The sequence below is a fragment of the Falco peregrinus genome, chromosome 1, assembly GCF_023634155.1.
Source record: "Falco peregrinus isolate bFalPer1 chromosome 1, bFalPer1.pri, whole genome shotgun sequence".
NCBI lineage: Eukaryota > Metazoa > Chordata > Aves > Falconiformes > Falconidae > Falco > Falco peregrinus.
The window spans coordinates 86,164,755-86,186,433 of NC_073721.1; the positions used below are offsets into that span (position 1 = coordinate 86,164,755).

Consider the following 21,679-nt stretch of genomic DNA (forward strand, 5'->3'; position numbering starts at 1 on the left):
TAAAGAGAGAATCATTCCTGGTGCTTATGCAATAAATAACAAAATGCTTGTCAAAAGCACAACTGAAACCTAAGAAGCTATTTTGTAATTAAGACCCATACACAGCTTAAACTCTAGTGCCCTGCACACTCATGAGATGAATAGTCTCAATATTGGTTTTGACACAACTCTTTTTGGAATCCAGTCTCAACTACAAGGAAAAGTGTTCAAAGCCAACAGAAGAGCATCCTCCCTTGAGAAAATAAACATCAAACCACAACACTGCAATGAATCACAGAATGGGTGAACTAGCAAGGGACCTCTGGAAGTCATCTTGTCCAACCCCCTGCTCAAGCAGGGCCACCTGCAGTTATCTTAAGCCATTTGTTGTTGGACCTCTCTGACTAAGATCCAGAAAGTACGCTGCACTGTCTCTCTTACCTCACCCCCACTCTGGTACCCACTTTCAGGCATTTATATACATTGGTAAGATTTCTTGTGAGCTCTCTCTTCTCTGGGTTAAACAGTCCCCAACTCTCTGTCTTTCCTCACAGGAGAGAGTTCCAGCTCCTTCATCATCTTTGTGGCTATTTGCTGGACTCTCTCCAGTACATTCTTGTCTCTATTGCACCAAGGAGCCCAGAAATGGATGCAGTACTCCAGGTGTGGCTGCACCAGTGCTGAGCAGAAGGGAAAGATCACCTCCCTCAAACTGCTGGCAACACTAATCCCAATGCAGCCCAAGATGCTGTTAGCCAAAATTTTTAGCTGCAAGGGCACATTGATGGCTCATGTTCACACTTTGTCCACCAGAAACCCCAGGTCCTTTTCTGCAAAGGTAATTCAAGTCAGTCAGTGCCCAGCAAATCGGGTTGTTCCTCCCCAGGTGCAGGACTTGGTATTTCCACTTGTTCAACTTCATGAGGTTCCCATCATCATTTCTCCAGCCAGTCAAGATCCCTCTGAATAGCAGGACAGTCCTCTTGGCATATTAGCCACTCCTCCCAGTTTTGTGTCATCAGCAAACTTGCTAAGTAGGCACTCCATCCCCGACATCCAAGTCATTCATGAAGAAGTTAAACAGGACTGGACCCAGTACCCTGGGGTACACTGCTAGTTATTGGCCTTCAACTAGACTTTGTGCCACTGATTGCCACCCTCTAGGCTCAGCCATCAAGCCAGTTCTCAACCTACCTCACTACCTGCTCATCCAGCCCCATACTTCATCAGTTTCTCAGACAGTCTTATGGGAGACAGTGACAAAAGCCTTACTGAAGTCTAGACAGACAACGTTCACTGCTCTCCCACTCTCTACCAAGCCAGTCACTTCATCACAGAAGGTTAAAGTTGGTCAAGCATGACTTCCCCTTGGTGACTCCATGCTGACCACTCCCAATTACTTTCTTGTCCTTTGTGTGCCTGGAAATGGTTTCCTGGATTAGTTATTTGATCACCCTTCCTGGGATCAAGGTAAGGCTGACCAGCCTGTAGTTCCCTCTATCATCCTTCTTATCCTTCTTGAAGATCAGAGTGACATTCGCTTTCCTCCAGTCCCTAGGCACTTCTCCCAATTGCCATGATCATTCAAAGATTACTGAGAGTGGCCTTGCAATGGTTGACCCTCCATACTGTCTACAAGTAGCCAAAAAAATAACTTATGGAAGGGAAGAAAGAGAGCAAGTTGCCAAAACACAAAGAACGTCTTTATAAAAGGGCAGCAGACTCTGGTATCCCCATAAATGGAGCTTTTTTATGGGGAAAATGGCATGAATGTTACCTGCTTGAATACCAGAACCGTAGAGTGAGAGAGCACAGACAAACTCACAAAGTCAAACCAATGAGAAAAAATTGTTACACAGAAAAAAAAAAATTGTTTGCATTTGCTTAAGCAGGGAGTCAACTGTGACTATGAACAGACCAGCACTGGAGACATGCATCTGGCTGACTAACCCACTTAGGCAGGCATACAAATCTGACAGTTCCCCTTCTACACTTGTGAAGAATGAGCAAGCCTACCCTAAACAGCCACAACATTCAAATCATGAACCTGAGATCGATACGCTTGGAATAGTATATGCACTCACAATCTATATAAGAAAACATGCCATGAAAGGCAGAGTCCTGAAAGTTCTAACTGAAGATATTGTTGGTCACACAAAAGCAGGATCTTATCTCCTGTAGGACTTAGAAAACAGTGGACTTGGAAGTAAGCAAAAATCAACGCTCTGTAAAATGGTGTATCAAACTCATTCTGTGGAAAGTCTAGAATCAAAAAATCTCTGGCTGAGAGATACCAGCATGTCCCATTACATCTCAAGACACAGTTTTATGACCTTACTGACAGATTTCAATACTTGGGATATTTCCTATTCTGGGCCCAATAGCTTGAAGCAACTGGGGTATACCAGAGATGTGTTCAGCATGCCCAAGGATAAACTACAAGCAAGTAACTTTATGCACCCACAGAGAGGTCTGAAGAGCAACCCACTGAATAGAGAGAATGTTCTCTCAGCACTTCCATAGACACAGAATCTGCAAAATTATTATCTGTCATTACCTATGCATGACACTGCAATACGTTGTACAGGAAAATCAAACAAGCATCTTAAATTATGCTGCACTCTCTGTATCTCATATGTATGTCTAGCTCTTCGAGAGACCATCATTTCTTTGCTCTAGGTTATACCGAACTCCTCATCCTGTAAAAGCAATATCCATTGTAATCAAGTGGAGAAGAAGGATAAAAGAGATTTCTCACATGCATTCCATGAGTCTAGCTGCCACTGAAGGAGAAAAATTTTATCAGAAAAAAACATCAACAACTTGTTAAGGGACAGCATCACCTGCTCCCTAGGAAGTACACAAAGCACGCCCATATCTGCAGTTTGAAGATGTTGTCTTAGGGTATAACGTAAGCTGTCACATTACCCAAATTGACATCCATCTTTACAGTCTGGTAGGGCAAACTTAAAGAGTATTGATATCTAGTCCAGCACTACCTCACTGAAGTTAAAAGACAACAAAAGTTGTAGAGAGAATGTCTAGCAGTTCAACCCAAAATCCAGAGTGTTGAATAGTCATCTACAATGAAGAACAACTCAAGGAGAACATCTTTCAACATCATCGTGTCCTAAACAGTGGGCCACATCAGGAAAAAGGTGTAATTCATACTGTCCTAACTGCTATTATTCAAAAACACCCCAAGCAACAGACCAATCAAAAAGAAGTTGTAATATTAACAAAAAAAAAATCCCAACAGAACTGTGAAACAGACTTATTTAATGGACAGAAATGTGAAGACACGCATCCAGAAGATAGTAAACTGTAAGCAAGTCTTTCCAAACCTTTGTAAAAGCTAAAAATCCCAGACCACAGAAAAAGGAAGTACAGAGACTATCCAAGGCATAGCACAACACCACAAAGGTACCTCAGTGAAACAAAACCTTAAGTAGGGGAAACAATATATTTTTATTTAAAAATATATTTCTTCTGTGCATTGAAACCTTGCCTTAAATAAGGAGCAAATGCTTGCCTAGGCAGCTGAGAGAAAGCTAAAGACACAACGTGCCCTGCCATGCTCACACAACTTGGGGTAGGAGAAAAATGAGAGAAAGAAAAAGAGACCATCAACACACCACATACACTGCAACAGCAAAAACCATTCAGTGTCACATATACAATCATTTAACATGTGAATATCCATACTGATTGTCAAACAGAGGAAGTTGCTTAGCAAACACCCAAAAAGAGACAAGATGTCAGCTAAGTACAGCATATTAGAAACCTGTATATGTGTTTCAAGTATATGATGTATTTTACCATCACAAATAGAGGCACAGAGCTAAAGACAAAGGTTTCAGGCAATCTGAAAGCTCACATTTTGAAACAAGTCACTTGGTCAACAGAAATCTCCTTACAGGTAAAGAGGTGAAAGAAGACATCTATGTAATTGTATAGATTAACAATTTAAAAGAATTATTTAAAAATAAAAAAGTTTTATGCACTGTTCAATAAACAGCATGTCAGATAAACACTTTAATGTTACATACATGCACATGAACACCTCCAAATTTTTTTTAAAAAATATCCAAGAAGCTTAACAAATGTATGTTCCCATACAAATCAGACTTACCGTAAAGTTATTATGACACTGTGCAAGTTCTAATCAAATTATGGTGAAGTTCAACATAAGTATTTTAATAACTAAAGATGAACATTGGGAGGCTGTTTGAACAGAATTCTTACTCATTTTACAAAACCTTTTGGAAGATCAATACTTTGAAGAAAGATTTTAAAACACAGCAAGTGAGAATTAACTTCCATAAGAGATTCACAGCAATGTTCCACAAACTTCTAAAAACAGTCTTTATCTTTTTATTAATGATGTCATGGTGATACTCATTGTTATTAACTGACTTACAGGAGAAACATCCTGATACTACAGAAAACTATTCACCTTCCCACTATAAGGTTGTGAAACAAACACAAAATGAAAGTAAACTCCTAAAAAGCATTTACATTCAGAATTAGTATTGCTGCCATAAAGCAACTGTAGCAGCACTAACTGCACCAAATTCTAGAATGACCAAAACCTGAAGTGCTTCATTTCATTTTGAAAGTATTATACCTGAAAATGAGCAATATAATATATGGGTTTTTAATATCAAATATTTGAAGGAACTAAGTAAAATGGTTGATTCACTGGAAACTACAATTTTCTACAGGCATCACCACTTGTCTTAGGGAAGATCCCTAAAGACTACAGGTTAGCAAAAACAAATAAAGGAGCAAAAACCTCAGAAAAGGGTCATTCAAAAATTTCCTCATGTAGCATCTCATACTTGAATAAGAAAAATGAAAAATAAAGAAAAAAAAGTCCCCAGCCTGCCACTTAACAGTAGCTCTTTGCTACAGGCAACTCTTCTGATTTGATGGCTTGTAGCCAAAAGTCTTCCAAAACAGTTACTGGGCTCCTCATATCTTAAGACTGCTTCTCCTCCTTTATTTATTCTCCATTCCCACTCTGAAAACATAGAGACGGAGGGAAAGAGAGCAGAAAAGAACAGGAAGAAACAATAATCATGTGAGGGAGCTAGTATATCATGTATTTGGGGCAGGGGGGGAAATTAGAATTGATTGCAACTGATTCTACAGCTAAGTCAGAATATCACCACCTTGAAATGATGCATTATGAGCTACATAATATGAATTTAAATTCATATCATGACAATTGACCCAGAAAGATCACCTATTTTTAAGGTTGCCAGATACTTCCTTGTTGAAGATTCATTTTTCAGTTTCTTTTAAGTTACCAAAGGCTTTCCAAGATGACCCATTCTGTGCCAGGCATCCACATCAAAGCTGAGCTACTACTTCAATGTTTTCACTGTATGCAAAACATATTTTTCCCCTTTCTGAGGAAAGCTACAAAAAACCACTTTTGCCCCATTACAAAAGACTGTTTTTTTCTTTAAAAATTTAATCACTTGCATGTTTTAAGCTCGACATGCATCTTCCCAAGAGAAGTAAAATGCATATCTTGACACACAAATGATGCTTTTGTCAAGCTCACTGTAATGTTACTATTATTGATTTTGTTTTGATATACAATAGCTGAGTCACCTACACATTCTGTCTGTACTGATTCCATTCCAGTATAAGGCTTCTGGAAGCTAAGCACCTGCAGTTGTAGACTAATAGGATAACACAGGCTAGAAAGGACCTCCAGATGTCCACACTCCAACCTCCTGCTCAGTGTCAACGATGAGAACAGACCAGATTTCTGAGCTTTATCCACTTGAGTCTTGAAAACCTCTAATACAGAGCCTACACAGCTTCTCTGGGCAACCTCTTCCACAGCTTGACTATGCTTACACTGATAAAGTTTTCCTTTATATCCAGTCTGAACTAACTTTGTTTCAATTTACGACCACTGCCTCGTGTCCTCCCATGCACCTCAGTAAAGAGCCTGACTCCATGTTCTCAGAGATCTCAAAGACACCAGGAGGTGGTTGTTAGATCCCCTGAAGCCACCTCTTCTCCAGCGGAAAAAAAACGAAGCTCTCTCAGCCTTCCTCACAGGGCAAGTGCTCCAGGTCCCTAACCATCTTGGTAGCCCTTCACCAAATTAAATTCTGTTTATTGATGTCTTTCCTGTATTGAGGGTCCCAAAACTGGGTGCAGTACTCTAGATGTGGTCTAATGTAGAGTGATAATCACTTCCCTCCATCTACTGGCTATGTTCCTGTTAATAGAGCCCAGGATGTTGTTGCCCTTCTTTTCTGCAGGGGCATGCTGCTGCTGGCCCACAGTTAGAGTGCTGTCCACCAGGACCCCAGGTTTCTCCTGCAGCACTGCTTCCCAGCCAGTCAGTCCCCAGCTTGCATCACTCCAAGGTGCTCTTCCTTCCCAGCTGCAGAGCTTTGCATTTGTCCTTGAATTTCATAAGGCTCCAGATGAGCCTTCTGTTCACAGTACCGAAGTCCCCTTGAATAGCAGCCCCATCCTCATGCATACCACCTATTCTCCCCAGTTTGGTGTCACCTGCAAGCACAACTGCATACTCTATCACCTTCTCAGGTTGAACCCCTGCAGTACCCCACTTGTTACCAACCTCTCTGTAAGACATATTTAAGCACTACTCTCTAAGTCTATCCATCCAACCAGTCTTTTACTCATCTAGTGTTCCATCCACTCAGACTGTTACGTCCAAATATGAACACAAGAACATTGCTGGAGACAGAGTTGAAAGCCTTGCTAAAGTCCAGGTAAAGGAAATCCACCGCTCTCCCCTCATCCAAAAATTCAGCCATTTTACCACAGAAGGCAGTCAGGCTAGACATGCATGATTTACCTTTGATAAATCCATGCCAATTGTTCCCAACTACTTCTTGTACCCAGAAACATATTCCAAGAATATCCATGCCTTTATTTTCTCGGGGATGAAAAGGAAGCTAGCCAGCTTTGTACCTCCTTGGACTGTATTTTGGCTTTTTTTTGAAAGGTAAAACATATGCCTTTCTCCAGTCATCGGGAAGCTCTCCTGATATCCAAGTTGTTTCAAAGATGATGGGGAGGGATCCCACTGTGTCTCTGTCCAGCACAATCAGCAGCCTCAGACACAATCCATTTGGACTTGTATGATTTGAGTTCTCTCAATAAGCCCTGACTCAATCCTCATCCACTGCTGGTAGCTACTCTTCTCAAAACCCTGCCATTAAGCACAGAGACCCGGGGAGACCTTGTCAGTGAAGACTCACTAAGGAAAAAAGGGCATTGCATACTTCAGCCTTACCCTTGTCCACTGTCACTAAATGACACATCACACTCAGAAAGAAGCCCATATTTTACTAGTCCAGCTTTTTACTACTAAAGTACTAGAAGAAACTCTTCTTGCTGCCCTTGACCTCCCCTGCAAGTGTCATCTCTAGGTAAGCATTGATGTCATCCCCAAATACCAGGACAATGTTTCTAAATTTCTCCTCTGTAGCCCATCCCAGCTTCCACTGCTTGTATATACTATTTTTGCACTGGAGCTTCAGACATGAGTTCCCTGCCGAGCAAAGCTCATCTCTTGATAGGCCTGTTTGTTTCCCTGAGTATCAGGATGGACCACTGGCATCTAAATTGCTTCTCAGTGATATCCTGCTGGACCCAGCAAGCATGAAGAGATAAGCTATACACATGAACAAAAGGGTGGAAAAGAGGAGGACCAACTGGACTTGACTGAAGAAAGATCTGCAATGCAGGGAAAAAGCCAATACAGTTGACACTGTGAACAGAATCTTGAATTTGGGATACAAACCAAATCTGATATGGGTGAGAAGACCAGCAAGAAAGGAAAAAAACAAATTTGGATGAGAGACCAGCTAGGCCGGAAAACCAGAATGAAGTACAACACTGAAGTTGAAAAACTTCAGAAAATAGAACAGAAGCCAGTGGAAATGCAGAACACAGAGAGGACAGATCCTAGCCATAATAAGAGAACTGGGTGTGAAGCTGAGGATAGTGGACTGAAGCCTGAGACCAGCAGATAGGAGTGCAAATAGCTAGTTAGGATTCAAACAGTGGAAGAACACTGGGCTAAACAATTTACTAGTTAGACTCTTCCTGCACAACAGTTCTGGATCTCAGATAAGAAGCCCTTTAGCAAGAAACAAAAATTTTGGAATAGGGCAAAAAAGACTGGGACAGGAAGATATTTAAGTAGGTATCACAGAAGAAATAAGCAGAAAAGTCAGCAACAACCAGAACATGTTCATTCCCAGAGCCTGGAATAGAACCCAAGATGCCCAAGTTTCATCACTGCCTTGAAACACTTGAAAATCTTAGAAAACCATGTCAAGACCATAGCACTTCGACCACAGATGAATTAGAAACTACTAGTATCACATTCTCTGCTAGCTCAAGTGGCGTAAGTCTCATGGAAAAACATACAAATTTCAGCCTTTCTAAAGACTTACATGCTATAATGCAATCCCACTTAATAGGCTTCCTCCTGTCCATCAGGGTTGCTGCATTTTTTGATCTAGCATGTTGAAACATTTTGTTTATGCGCAAAGAATTTTATTTTTTTTAAACAGGTAAGTACCAAAAAACTAGCCCTTGGTTTAAAAAAATAAATTATAGTCACATCACAAAAATTTAAAATTATATCTTGTTCTCTGTGCCCTTGTGCACAAGGTACTCTTGGTGTATTACTGAACAAGATATCACAAAATATTTAAATAATGACACTATAATATAAAAGGACTTTGCTATGTACACTGCAAATGTTGGCAAGTGTGCTGTTAATAAGACAGGTCTTGCAGGAAAAGAAAGGGAATTAATATTGTCCCAGAGAAATCTGATTTTCTTCTTGTCCCTTGCAAGCAATTCACCTCTAAAAAAAAAAAAAAAAAAAAAAAAAAACAAAACAAAAAAACAAACCAAAAAAACACCACCACAAACCCCTCCACATACACACACACTTTCAATGGGCAATCCACTCTTTATCAAAATTTTGGACTTATTATCTCAGGGTTAATGCTGCAGCAGATCTAACTATTTATACTTGCAGTCTAAATCAACAGACACCATACTAAAACACTAAAACAATGAAGTCTTCTCTAGCGTATGCATTCATGGATCCCTGTTAAGGGATCTGTAAAAAAAAAAAAAAAGAAAAAAAAAGCCAGGTTATTGTTAGAGTAAATTACATATAGAGACAGACCTTTATGAGAAAACATTTTAGAACATGCAAATCATTAAAACACTTGATAGATTATTTTGAAAAATAGTATCATAAAGGCCCTAAACTGGATATTCAGCATGAAGGGACACATAACATCTCCAGAGACTTCTGTGAAAATATTACTAGCAAAACATGCAAGCACTAGAGACTGAAGGTAATGAAACAGCAAGAGGAAATGATGAAGGTTCAGTATGAACAGCACATAACAAATAGTAAGGCCACACCTCATCCTATACCAAGGAAAAAGATTCAATATTGCTAACTGAACACAATTATGTCATTCCATGCTGTATACTAAAAGAAACATTGTAGGGGAAAGTGTAACATTTAGCCATGTACAGGCCAAGCTACAGTTCTTAAAAGAATCCCTACTTTGGCATTTGATGATTTATCAGAGCTTGATCTCACAACTTCAAAGTTCTTTGAAGATAGTTTTTGTCGCATAGTAGCAAAACATACGCACAATTTCCCTAAAAAATACACACATCACTTCACTTGAAGATTATGTTTATCATATAAGAGATGCATATTAATGCAATCATACATAGCATGCATCATCTACATTTGTTTTTGTTATTGTAGTAGAAGCATACTCTATGACCAAACAGCAAGCTTTTGAATACCTCTGGAAAAAAATGGTCACATTTTGCTTTGACACTAGCTCCCCCTCCAGACCAGCCTAAGATTATAGTAATTACTTTTTATTTTACATTCTGATTCTCCAACAAGATTTAAATACTGAAGTCCAAATCTTCTTCATCTTTATCCCCTTAAATGTCAATGAACAGGCTAATCACATAATGTATAAGTCAAATTATTGTTGATTATTTTTTACTGTACATAAATTCCAAGACTGGAAAAATCATTTGGTTTAGAACAGATCTGACAGATAAAGCAACAATTCTATACAGCTACAGAGAAACTGGAATGGACCAAAATTACAATTTTCCTGTTTAATCCTATCAATGGTGTGCAATATTTGTAGTATATAAACATTCCACTACACAATGAAGCCTCTGTTTGCAGTCCCAATAAAGTGATCGTAAACCACAGGTTCCAAAACAAAAGGAAGTCCCTATGTGGTTTAGTACTACCCTTACTAATTCACTTACGGTGAATTAGCTCCATTTCTACTCCAGCAAGTATACTTAACATTTTTTTCTTGTTCTAATATTAGCTAGAACTAAAATCTTGACGGTTTAAAAGATACTAAACAAAGACGCAAGAGTAAAAGAGAAAGCAAGCTACAACTTCTAATCTGACCCTCTGTATTTCCCAGTTGTCAAATGTCCTGGCAGCTGCATCACTAAAAGAGTGAATTTGCATGATGCAACTCTCCAAGTTGATTCCTACCCTTCCCTCATTACTGAACTGCTTGCTCAGAAAATATGAATAATTAATTACACTTTCACCACTGAAAAAAGGTTGTCTCATTACATGTTGATGGGAAAATATGCAAACTTTGCAGTACACTAGTTTGTCAGTTTCAGCTACACACATTCATGAAACCCTAACAAGTATCAATAAGAGTCTGGCAGTAGGCATACCTGTAATAACCAGTGAAACAGACGCTGCTGGAAATACATCAAAGCATAGCCACAAACTCCTGCTAACTAGCTTGCTTTAATAATGGAAGGAACTGTAACAGAGCCTTCTGTAAAACTACCCCAAGCACCAGCAGCACAGGCAATGTTGGCCATTTGTTTGCTTTTGCAGTTCAGATTCTAAAGTTTTTGACAATTTACAGTGGAAAATGACTTAGAAAAAGAGGAAAAAAAAGATTAATACTATAAAATAATAATAAAAAAAATTCATGCCTAAGCACCCTTTCTGAAGTATTTATTCTATCAGCTTTCAGTTAAGGTCTAGACATTAAAATGCTGCATTTTGGGGTAGAGAAATTACATGTGTACATGCAGATACTGAAACACATTTCAGTGGACTTGTATGTTTCAGTATACATGTTTATACTGAAACATACGCATTTCAACAGACTTGTATATTTCAGTACACACACACAAAGGCAGTGGGAAGTGCTAATACAAGATCACAGGAAGTGAAGAACCTTCTGAACACACTGTGGTTTTCCACATCCACACACGCACAGCATGTGTATCACAGTGCACCATGTGTGCATTGAGGACACAAGGACAGCAGGTACAGCCCCAAAGAACTTACGGTCTTTCAACAAGCAATTTTTCAGCAGATGTCTATGCCCGTAGGCTTTTTGGTACAACCTCCACCACGGCATTACAGTCTACCTATTCCTGTACCCCCAGTCATGAGTTTCTGAAAGCAGAGGGTCACAGCATGGTCTTTGGAGAGCATCTACAACACAGCAGGTACACACCCGCACATGCGTGTGAAAGACCCGAGCATACATTGTGCACACACTTGACTAGAGGAAAAATCGCCGGCGCCTTATCAGTAACAGAATCCAAGACCAAAGCGGTTAAACGTGCCGAGATGCTGCAAGGGTCGCCGTGGGAAAAGCCCCAGGCAACAACCGATGGCTCCGCACCCTTGTAAGCCCAGCACTTCCTCGAGCTACCGAGGGGCCCTGGAGCGTAAGGTCTGTGCACGAAGCCCACGCTTCCCGTGCGTCTCCCTCTGCCAAACCCGGGCGGCCCCCGGGCGGCCCCAGCTCCCGGGACAAGGAAAGTTGGAGGCCGCCCCCCCCGCCCTGCGGCCGCGACGCGCAGGACGGCGGCGGCCGCGCTCCCCGCCGCCGGACCCCGCCGCCCGCGCCGCTCCCCAGGGCAACACCTCCCGCCTGGGCCCGGCCCGGCCCCGCTGCCGATGGTGATGCCCCGGCCGCCCACCGAGTCCCGGCCTCCCCTTCCCTCGCCGCGCTCGCCGGCGGCTTCAGGCCCCGCCAGCGCCCCTCAGGCGAGGGAGCCCACGGGGTCCCCGGCACAGGGCGGGGGGACCCCGGCACAGGGCGGGGGGACCGGCCCCCTCCCTGCCACCGCCACCCCGGCGGCAGCCGTTGCCGAGCAGCGCCCGAGTCGCAGCGGCGGCGGCGCCAGGCCCGGGGGGAGGGATGGGGAGCGCTGCCCGGAGCGGCGCGGTCGCGGTCTCGGCTCGGCACCCGCTTCCCCGCCGCCGTGGCTCCCGCTCAGCCCCCGCATCCCCTTACCCGAGTGCCGGCGCCGCTGGCAGGGCCCGCGCTGCCGTCGCCGAGGGTGCCGGGCGCGGGGAGACGCCGGGGCGAGCGGCGGGGCGGCGAGGGGGAGGGGAGGGCGGGGGGACACCGCGGCGAGGAGACGGAAGCAGGAACCCGCCGCCGCTTAACGGAGCCGCCGGCGGACTGAGGCGACGGAGCGCGAGACGCGGACAGCGCGCGCGCCGAGGGCGGGGAGCGCCGCGCGAGCAGCTGACAGCGAGGAGCAGCGTACGCCGTGCAGCGAGCGGCGACAGCAACCGACGGCGCCAGCGACGGCGCGCGCGCCCCCGCGAGCGCACTAGGAAGAGCCGCGCCGCGGGCGCGCGCCGGCCGGGGCCAGGCAGCCTATGAGCGCGCGCGTCGGGCTCCTGGTGCCGCCGGAGTGCTCTCGTCACGGAGCGCTGGCGCGCGCGCTGCGCATGCGCGTGGGGGGAGCGCCTCCCGGAGCGCCCCCGCCGCCCGCCGCCGCGCGCCCCGCACCCCGCGGCCCGGCGGGAGCGGGCGGCCCGGGGCCTGCGGGACGGGGCTGGTGTGTCCGTGCCCCCCAACACCCCCCGGCGGGGACCGGGCGGGGGCGCCCGCCGCACCTCCCCTGCCGGCCGCGGGGCCGCGGGGCGGCGGCGAGGGCCCGCGGGGGGGGCGGGGGGGGGGGAGCGCCGGCGCTCATCCCGGCGACGGGCGTGTGAGGGGAGCGGCGCCCGGCTGAGCCGCCGCCGCTGCGGTGCCCCTTCCCGAGGGGCAGTGCCGAGGGGTGAGGCGCCGGCGGGCGGGGCGGCCCTTCGGTGCCGGTCGGGCCCTGCCGTGAGACATCCCTCCGCCGGGGCCGGCCTCGCTCCCGGGCGGCGGGTTGGGCCGGGCGCGGCGGGTAGGTGGCAGGCGCTGCCCGGAGCCCCCCGCCGGAGCGGCCGCCGCAACAGGCGCATCGCCGCCCGCGGTGCCGTCGCACCCTGCCCGCGGGAGCGGCTTAGTGTGGTGTGTTTGGTTTTTTCCTGATCCGCTGGTCCCTGCAAAGGAGAGAAATCCGGTACGGTGCCGGGTTAAGAGAGTAAAAGGCGTGCTCCGCGGCTGCTGGGCGAGAGCAGGAGGCCTGCGCTGTCTTGGCACCCCTGCCTGACCGCCGCCTTAGCACCTATGGCTTCCTCTGTTCCTGTTGCTTATCAGAATACTTCATGAAAGTGCACATAAGCACAGGTGAACTGAGGTAGATGCAAGATTTCAGGGCATTTAATGTAACTTAATATCCTAAGCGTTCACATGGGAAAACTATACACGTTTTCAGAGTTTGTTACATGCGCTGGGAATGTTCCAGTGTTCTTGGGAGATGAAATGGCAGAGGTGGCAAGGTAGCATGTGGAGTGGGACTCACAGCAGGAGTGTGTTTCAGTCTGCTACAATTTGTGTAAAAGCCAGACCTGATAGGGATGGATTTTTTTGTAACTATCGCATCCTTCTTACACCCCCTACCAGTCTCAGAAGAGCTGTCCTGCGTATCAGTGATCTGTCACGTATTCGTTCACACTTGTCTTCTCCAGCTTGTTCCACAAGCCCTCTTTTTTTTCTTTTTCTTTCTTCTTTTTCCCCAGAACTGTAAACATTCACAAATGTGCTTATAAGGCCTATGCAAGCGTCTCTTGGTTTTTCTTTCGACTTTCTGTGTTATGGGTCAGCTACCTGCTAACGTGGAGCTTGGGGCACAGCTGCTGCAAGCATCGTCTGGGGGACAGAAAGAAGAATTATAATATTCTGTGCCCATAGCAACCTTCCAGAGAGATCTGGAAATGCAAAAATAATGAATATATCTATTTTCCCTAAGGTTTTAATTCCTAACTAACAGCACTAGAGATTAGTTTAGAAATTGAAATTGTAAGCAGATTGCCAATGGCTGTCAAGTATTGAGTTGCTGCTGCTAGCCCCTATTACTATCATAGTTGTTGCAAGTAACACTTACATTGTGATCACACCTTCAAACAGAGTCAGGGATTTGGATTCAGAAACCCATTGGGTTAGGTATAATATTTACACAGGTAAAAGAAAAAAAAAGTTATTGTTTCAGAACAGCTTAGAGACATTTTCCATTTGTGATATAAATCCACTAGTGATCTATTGCTAAGGCATGCATAGGAAAAAAGTAAGAAAAATTAAAGTATTATGAAAAACATTAAACTTGCTATCCTACCATCTCTTGACGGGGGAGAAACCACAGTACCACAAATCAAAAACATTTGCAAAGTCTAAATACATGCAAAAAGGCCAAAAGTGCATGCAGTACAAGTAAGGGAAGGAAGCCCCCATCCCTAGAAACACTCAAGGTCAGGTTGGTCCAGACTCTGAGGAACCTGTTCTAGTTGAAGATGTCCCCTGCTCGTTGTAGAGGAGGTGGAACTAGATGACCTTTAAAGGTCCCTCCCAACCCAAACCATTCTATGATTCTAAGCTGCATCAAGATGAACCATAACTGAGGCACAGCTTTCCAAATTACACTTTTAACTGCATGTTGCTTTTGCTTGGAGGATCTCACCTAAAGAAACATTCTGAAAGAAAACAAAATGTCAGGGAATCATCTGAAAACTGAAGAGCTGCTTCTGATATGTCTTCCCTGTCTAACAGGAAAACACTTTTATAGACATTAATCTGTCTACTAACCCACAAAATATTAGGGTACTTTCAATGCAAACAGTTCTGAGATACAATGTCCGCAAACTGAATGAAAATCAGGACTAAAATAAAAGTGGCTATTTCATTAATACGCTTGTGATGATTTCAGTTGTACTTACCATGGTGTGAAATTAAATGCATTTCAAGTGATTGCTTAATGCAATGAGGATATTACTGCTGGTTTATTTGCTTTCAAGTCCATGATACTCTGTGCTATAGGCATATTATCTTAAAGAAAACATTATAGTACTAGGATTGACCCAGTATCCACTGGAGATACCAGTGGATGAGATGTGGTCAATCTGCCCATAACTTGTACAGTTATGAGTTATTTTTATTTGTGTTCTGGTTCTAACCATGCTATAGCAGCTACTGCTATCAGCCGCATTTTTATTTTGAGGAATTGGTGACCTGAGCAGTGACTAGTGACTAATTAAATGACTAGTGAGAGAGATGAAAAGCTTCAGAGGGTCGTGCTCTTACAGAGCACTAACTTTTTACAAATGCTAAATGCAGCAGGTACGTAATGTTTAGAAGGACATTTCCCAAACCAGACTAAAGGGCCAGTAGCTAATTTTTTTTTTTTATCACAAAAATCTCATTGTTAAATGTAGAACCTCACTCTTGACTCCACCAACTCCTTCATCAGGTGGCCAAGGGTCAGAGCCTTGGTTTGTGGATGCTCTGAAACCCTTGGGAAGGGAAATTTACACCAGAACATGGGACACTTTTTACTCCTATAATTAAGAAACTGATTACGTTAATTCTGCAGTTTCAAGGTGGAGGGTTCTAGTTCTAGTTGTCCAGTAGATTTTTTGTAATTTTGTAGTGCTTAATCTCACAGCCCTAATGAATCACTTTTAACTGACACAGACTTAAAGTCTGCTGGAGTCAGGTAATTCTCTCCATTTGGCAGGAAGGTGGTAGTACTTTTACATAGCAGGTGGAGTCTCAGCAGGGCAACTCTAGTTTCACTTTGATGAGACATCCTGCCACCTGTCTCAGAAGTTACTCTGAGTAGCATTTGAGTTAAAATGAAAAGATATTTTAACTTTGCAGCCCCAGCTCCACCCCCACCCACCCACCCCCAAATACACAAACACCTTCTGGAGTCCACATTTGACCCTCCCAGGAAACAAAACTTTACTTCTGTGAACAAATTCTTTCTCCATGCAATGTTAGCTGTCTCCTCTTCTTCACTAGGTCCAGACCCCAGTGTCATACAGCAGCCTTAATGGATACCACCAACTTCTATAAAGATACCTGACTTCTTAAATCCTTATCCTATAGAGTTGTATGATGGCCTCAAAAACTGTAGAAGCAGATTGAATTTTTATCTATCACAGTAGTAGAAGTATGCTTGAAAGGAGGAATCAACAGAGCTGGAATGCATTTTAAAAGCTAATTCTGGAATTGATTTGGGTATTTTTATTAAGCATCAGTTTGGGGTTTTGGTTTCCATAGGTTTTCTAAACACTTTTTATTTATTGCAGTATAACTGTACCTCGCAAATACTTCACTTATAAAGACCTCCAGTTCTACAGGTGACACCAGAGTTAAACCACACATTCATCTGAATTCCTGCATGTGCAGCTTGGGCGTGTAAACCAGCTTACTTCATGCCAGCTATTCTATATTACCTATTGCAAACCACTATAAAAGAGTAGAGCACAAGTACCACTAAAACCAAAATCACAACAGGAGAGGGTTACAGGCATTTTTTTTCTTGCTGCTACAAAGAATGATATACTTTTTAGCATAATTTATCCAAATGTTATTTCCTCATATAAAGTAGGAATAAGGCATGGGTAGGAACAGCTTTAGAGCCAGTATATTTAATAAACAAATTTAGAAATTACATTTGAAAAAATGGAACTGGAGTAGGCGGGTGTTACACCATTGTCCCTCCTATATAAAAATCGCATATATTGGGGAGGAGGAGAAGCTGGGAAAGAATATAGACATGTAAATGAGTTCATTTATCCTCCATTTAGAAGTCAACTCATTATGAGTACCCAGACACTGTACCAGTCAGGAAAGCCAGATGCTTTTATCTGCAGAAATGCAACCAGAAAATAAGAATTAAAGAAAACATGTCATGAGGGTTAAAGGAAAATCATATCACAATTAGCAGTGAGATTACAGAAACTGACAAAGTTGAATATAACTTTTTAAAAAATGCCTAAGAATATTATCAACCATTTGATATAAAACCAAATTTCTTAAATTCCAAAGAATGTTTTAAAGGGTCCATCAAATATTTATTTTGTAGCCCTCAATTTTCCCTGCCTTTTCCACCCATTTGAAATCTGATCTTGTACTTGTTAAGTCTCAGTTTCAGTTAAAATAGGACTTCAATAATAGAAAACTTTCTAAAACATCTTAACTAAGACTTACATCTGTGCCCATTAAAGAATATCACCAAAACCCCTATTTCTCGTTTTTCAGGAAATGCCAGCAGGTCCAGCCAATCATCACAAGTGCAGTACAAGGTAATGGTTCCTCCTCTCTGGAAAAAAATAAAATAAAATAAAATAAATGTATTACCAAGACTGCTGTTACAAATTGTAAGATAGCACTTCGGCATAACGTACAGAAGTACTTGCAGCTGCAGAGCAACTCAACAAACTTTTCTGTCCCATTTATCAAAACACTTTCAGTTTCCAGCTGAAAGCAGGTGAAGCCATAACAAATATTGCACAAGGACTGTTTATCTGTATCCAAAGCATTTGAATAAAGTGTTTACACAAATCTGTGTAAACCTGTACTTTCTTGACACTTCCACTTTTACAACACTTCCCTTTGAGTTATGATGGGGTTTAATGTGTCATACCAGTTTGTTTCTGTCCACACACTGTTTTTGTAACAAGCAGACTTAAATGTCAAAAGGAGCGAAGTACAAACACTTAAAATGAGCCAGGCAGGTCACATAGTCAAAAAAATCACATTGTGAATGTTCAATAAACATCAGAGATGCCTGTGGTTATGTGGAAAATATTGCTGCACTGTGGTATCTCTTCTGAGTGAATGAAACAGGGGCAGCTTCACTGTCACAGCAGCAGTCTGCGCATCTCTGCAGAGTACAGACGGTGTGTTCATAATATTGGAAAGACAGCACTGTAAATGCAAAGACAAAAGGATCTTCTCCCTGTATATTTTTAAAAATTGTGCTGCAAGTAGCACAGCTATGTAAGCACAATCATTTGTCCCTGCAGATGAATCAGTAAAATACAAATTATCCAAAAGTGTGATTTGGATCATCCAAAACTATGGATAGTAAAAGCTGCTTCAGAATTAAAATCCAACAATGCAACCTGCATTACTAGCTGGGCTAGCTGCAGCATGGACACTGTCACCTGAAGTCGGCCCAGCACTTCCCACTTTAAGAACCCATTTCAGTTCCTTATAGCAGAAATATTTGATTTCATAAACTACCACCCATTTGAACCAGCATTTTTAAAGCTCCATCTCTTTTCTTTCATGTGCTTTAAATTTTGAGGTAAGAGTTTCAAATTTTTCAGGATTATGCTGGTGGTAAGAATGTGCCTTTAGCTTTTCCTCTAAAAATCTACTTGTATTTAGCCAGGCTATTTGTATAAAGAGCAAGGGAAGTGTATGACTGAAAACTACCTTTTTCAAACCATCAGAAGTGTCATATAAACAAATTGAGTTTCGCAACTATGTTTTCCAACTGAATTGCCCAAAGATGCTGAATGTATTGCACATGATCTACTGTTTCAGTAGGACCTAATCTGAAACTGAATTTGGATTGGACTTTGCATTGGACTGGGCATTGTAATTCCTATTTGCTAATTCCCTTCCTCACTCAGATCAAGTTCCCTACTCCAATAAATTCATGCAAATTAATGTATCATTTCTTGTAGGATTTTCAATTATTGGAACTTGAACAATAACATTATCAGATAATTTCTAGATATTCGTGTCCCTTGGAGAACAAGAACTTATCCGAGAGCCCATCTGTGTGCACACAGGGGTGTGGTGGCTCCATTAGCTTTCCAAACAATGGATTTCCTGTGAAGGTAAACTTACACTCAAGAGCAGCCTGGTCTGCTTTACAGCCTGAAACAGAAATCTGGAACATTTTATCTGTGGCTCATAGGAAAAATACTAGCGCCTTTTCAAATAATGACCCCAGCTGTCCTCTTTCTCAGCATTGTCTTTGCAAATGGTTTATGCACATGCTTTCAAAGGATGATCAGCTAATAAAAGATCTGCCAGAGAAAGACAGTCCATATCACCGGCCCCAGCAAGTCACATGAAACTGCTGAGTTCTCAACATAAATGCTTCTGTAAACCAAAACCACACAAGACATGCACATTTTATTCAATGAAGCTTTCATTAACTTTATTTTATTTTGGTTTTGACTAATTTCTGTTAATTTATTATTACATCAGTAGCTACAGGTGAAATAGTTCTTTAAATGTCCCAAGAGCATTTCTTTGTTATTAGATCTACTAGTATTTGCCACAAATGGAAAAACAGCTAATAAGCAAGCAAAATCAATTATCAGTACCGTTTACTTATCAGCCCGTTCTCAAATCACATGTGCTGCATGTAACTTGAATGACCAGTTTTTCCTTCCACTAGCAAGTACATTAAGAAAAAGGATCTACCTCCCTAGCAAGTGCCTGATAAACCAGATACTGTATCCTACCTGGAAATTAAAAAGTTATGCAGGGCCTTCAGCTGAATTTCGTTACTGTTTCTAGCAGCATGGGCGCAAAGCAAAGACTGGCTAACAAACAAGTATAAAGCGCGACTTTGTACCTCATGAAATAAAATAACCTCCCCACAGTCATAAAGTATCTACCAGAAAAGAAATACAGCCTTCACTTCCACCAGCAGGAACTAGAACAAGCCTTTCCCTTACAATTGAGGTAAAACATCTACTTGCAGCTACAGTGATAGGTGTACTCAGGACTTTCTTTCTCACTTATTTAACTCCACCATGCCTGGAAAAAACTCCAGCTGGTTCAAAGCATACCAGGCTCTTTGCTGGAAGCGAAGGGCTGTTGGGAACGAAGGGCTGTTGTCAGCACGCTGCTCTGGCATGCCTGTCTGTGTGTGTTCTCCGCCAAATGCCAAGGTTGTTTGAGGTTTTGCTTCTAACATCTAACAAACATTCCCACTTGATGGCAGCTCCCTTGGTGTCCCACTGTAACCAGGAAACTGTCAGCTAGTGGGGAGAAACAAAGCTTTTGGCAGTAACACTGAGAGTCACTGCACTGTTACTAAGTTTCGGAACTGGCTATCTCATTTCTTTCTCTAGATTCTTTTGATAATCAATTAGTTCTAACCTTAAAGAAGGAAAATACGATTCAATATAGTTAGAAAAGCCAAATTATTCAGACATCTCTAGTAATTTTGAAATATATTTATGTTGTATCTGTGACAATCAGCCAGACTTTGTTCGACATTGTAATGTACAGTTACTATTTTTGAAAAGTCTGATAGTTCTTAGATGAAGTATTCAACCATTGTTCACAGCAGCTTTCTCTTCTGCCACTTGGGCCAGATTAAGCTGACTTGCTGCAATGCCTTTTAGCAACAAAAAAATCAGCAGAGCTCTGCCCAGTTTAGGACCTGGTTACTACGAAAGGCAGTTACTGACTTGGCCATTACTAAAGAGGGCTAAAAGACCCACTTTCTCTTTTTAAGCAAATCTGTGCTTAACTACTGTAGTAGTGTTTTTTTGTAGTAATCGTAAGATATCTACTGCAGGCAAACTTTTTTCAGTTCTGAAGTAAAATTTGTATGTGAAGCCGGTGCATGTGTGAGATTAAATTTCATCTTATTTAAATGGTACCACAACATTTTTATTTGCACAGAGAATCTAGGGAGAAATGCTTTATTAATTTCAGGATTATGCCAAAAGGATGAAGCATATGAGAATTCCTTTATCATAAGGACTCAAAACGGGTGAGCCTCTTTTTGTGCTCTTCTCTTCTCATGTATACTGCAGGTGGTAGACTAAACAACAGAATCACAGAATATTTGGGGTTGGAAGGGACCTCTGGAGACCACCTAGTCCAACCCCTTGCTAAAGCAGGTTCTCCTAGAGCAGGTGCCACAGAGTCATGTCCCGATGGGTTTTGAACACCTCCAGACAAGGAGGCTCCACACCCTCTCTGGGCAGCCTGTCCCAGTGCTCTGGCACCCTCAGAGTAAAGTTTTTCCTCACACTCAGATGGAACTTCTTGTGTTGCAGTTTGTGCCCATTTCCCCTTGTCCGGTCACTGGGCACCACTGAACAGAGCCTGGCCCATCCTCTTGGCACCCGCCCTTAAGATATTTGTAGACATTGATGAGATCCCCTGTCAGTCTTCTCCAGCCTAAACAGGCCCAGCTCTCCCAGCCTTTCCTCACAAGAGGCATGCTCCAGGCCCAAAGCCATCTTCATAGCCTTCCAGTAGTTTCCTATCTCTCTCATATATAATCTATCTTATATATAACCTATCCAGTCTTATATTAGCAAAGATTCTCTATCAATTCCACCTAACTGAATTTACCTTTGCAGGGTGGCCACAGAACAGCTGATAGGCGGCAACATATTTTACACTACCCTTTACCATGGTTAGTGCACCAAAGAAATCTTACACAGTCTGTATGTTATATATTTACATTA

At 42.8% G+C, this 21,679-nt stretch overlaps 1 protein-coding gene across 8 annotated transcripts in view; it reads right to left on the minus strand.

Annotated features, from left to right (window-relative positions):
* Nucleotides 1–21,679, minus strand: part of FUT8 (fucosyltransferase 8) — a 187,533-nt gene that overhangs the window by 113,856 nt on the left and 51,998 nt on the right. For 5 of the 8 annotated variants that reach the window (XM_055796329.1, XM_055796305.1, XM_055796312.1 and 2 more), the window contains one exon: nucleotides 17,430–17,541. The gene's annotated coding sequence lies outside the window, so the exon portion shown is untranslated. Of the gene's footprint in view, nucleotides 1–12,350; nucleotides 12,726–17,429; nucleotides 17,542–21,679 lie in introns of those variants that run through there. The other 3 variants (XM_055796322.1, XM_055796333.1, XM_055796358.1) reach the window with 2 other exon arrangements.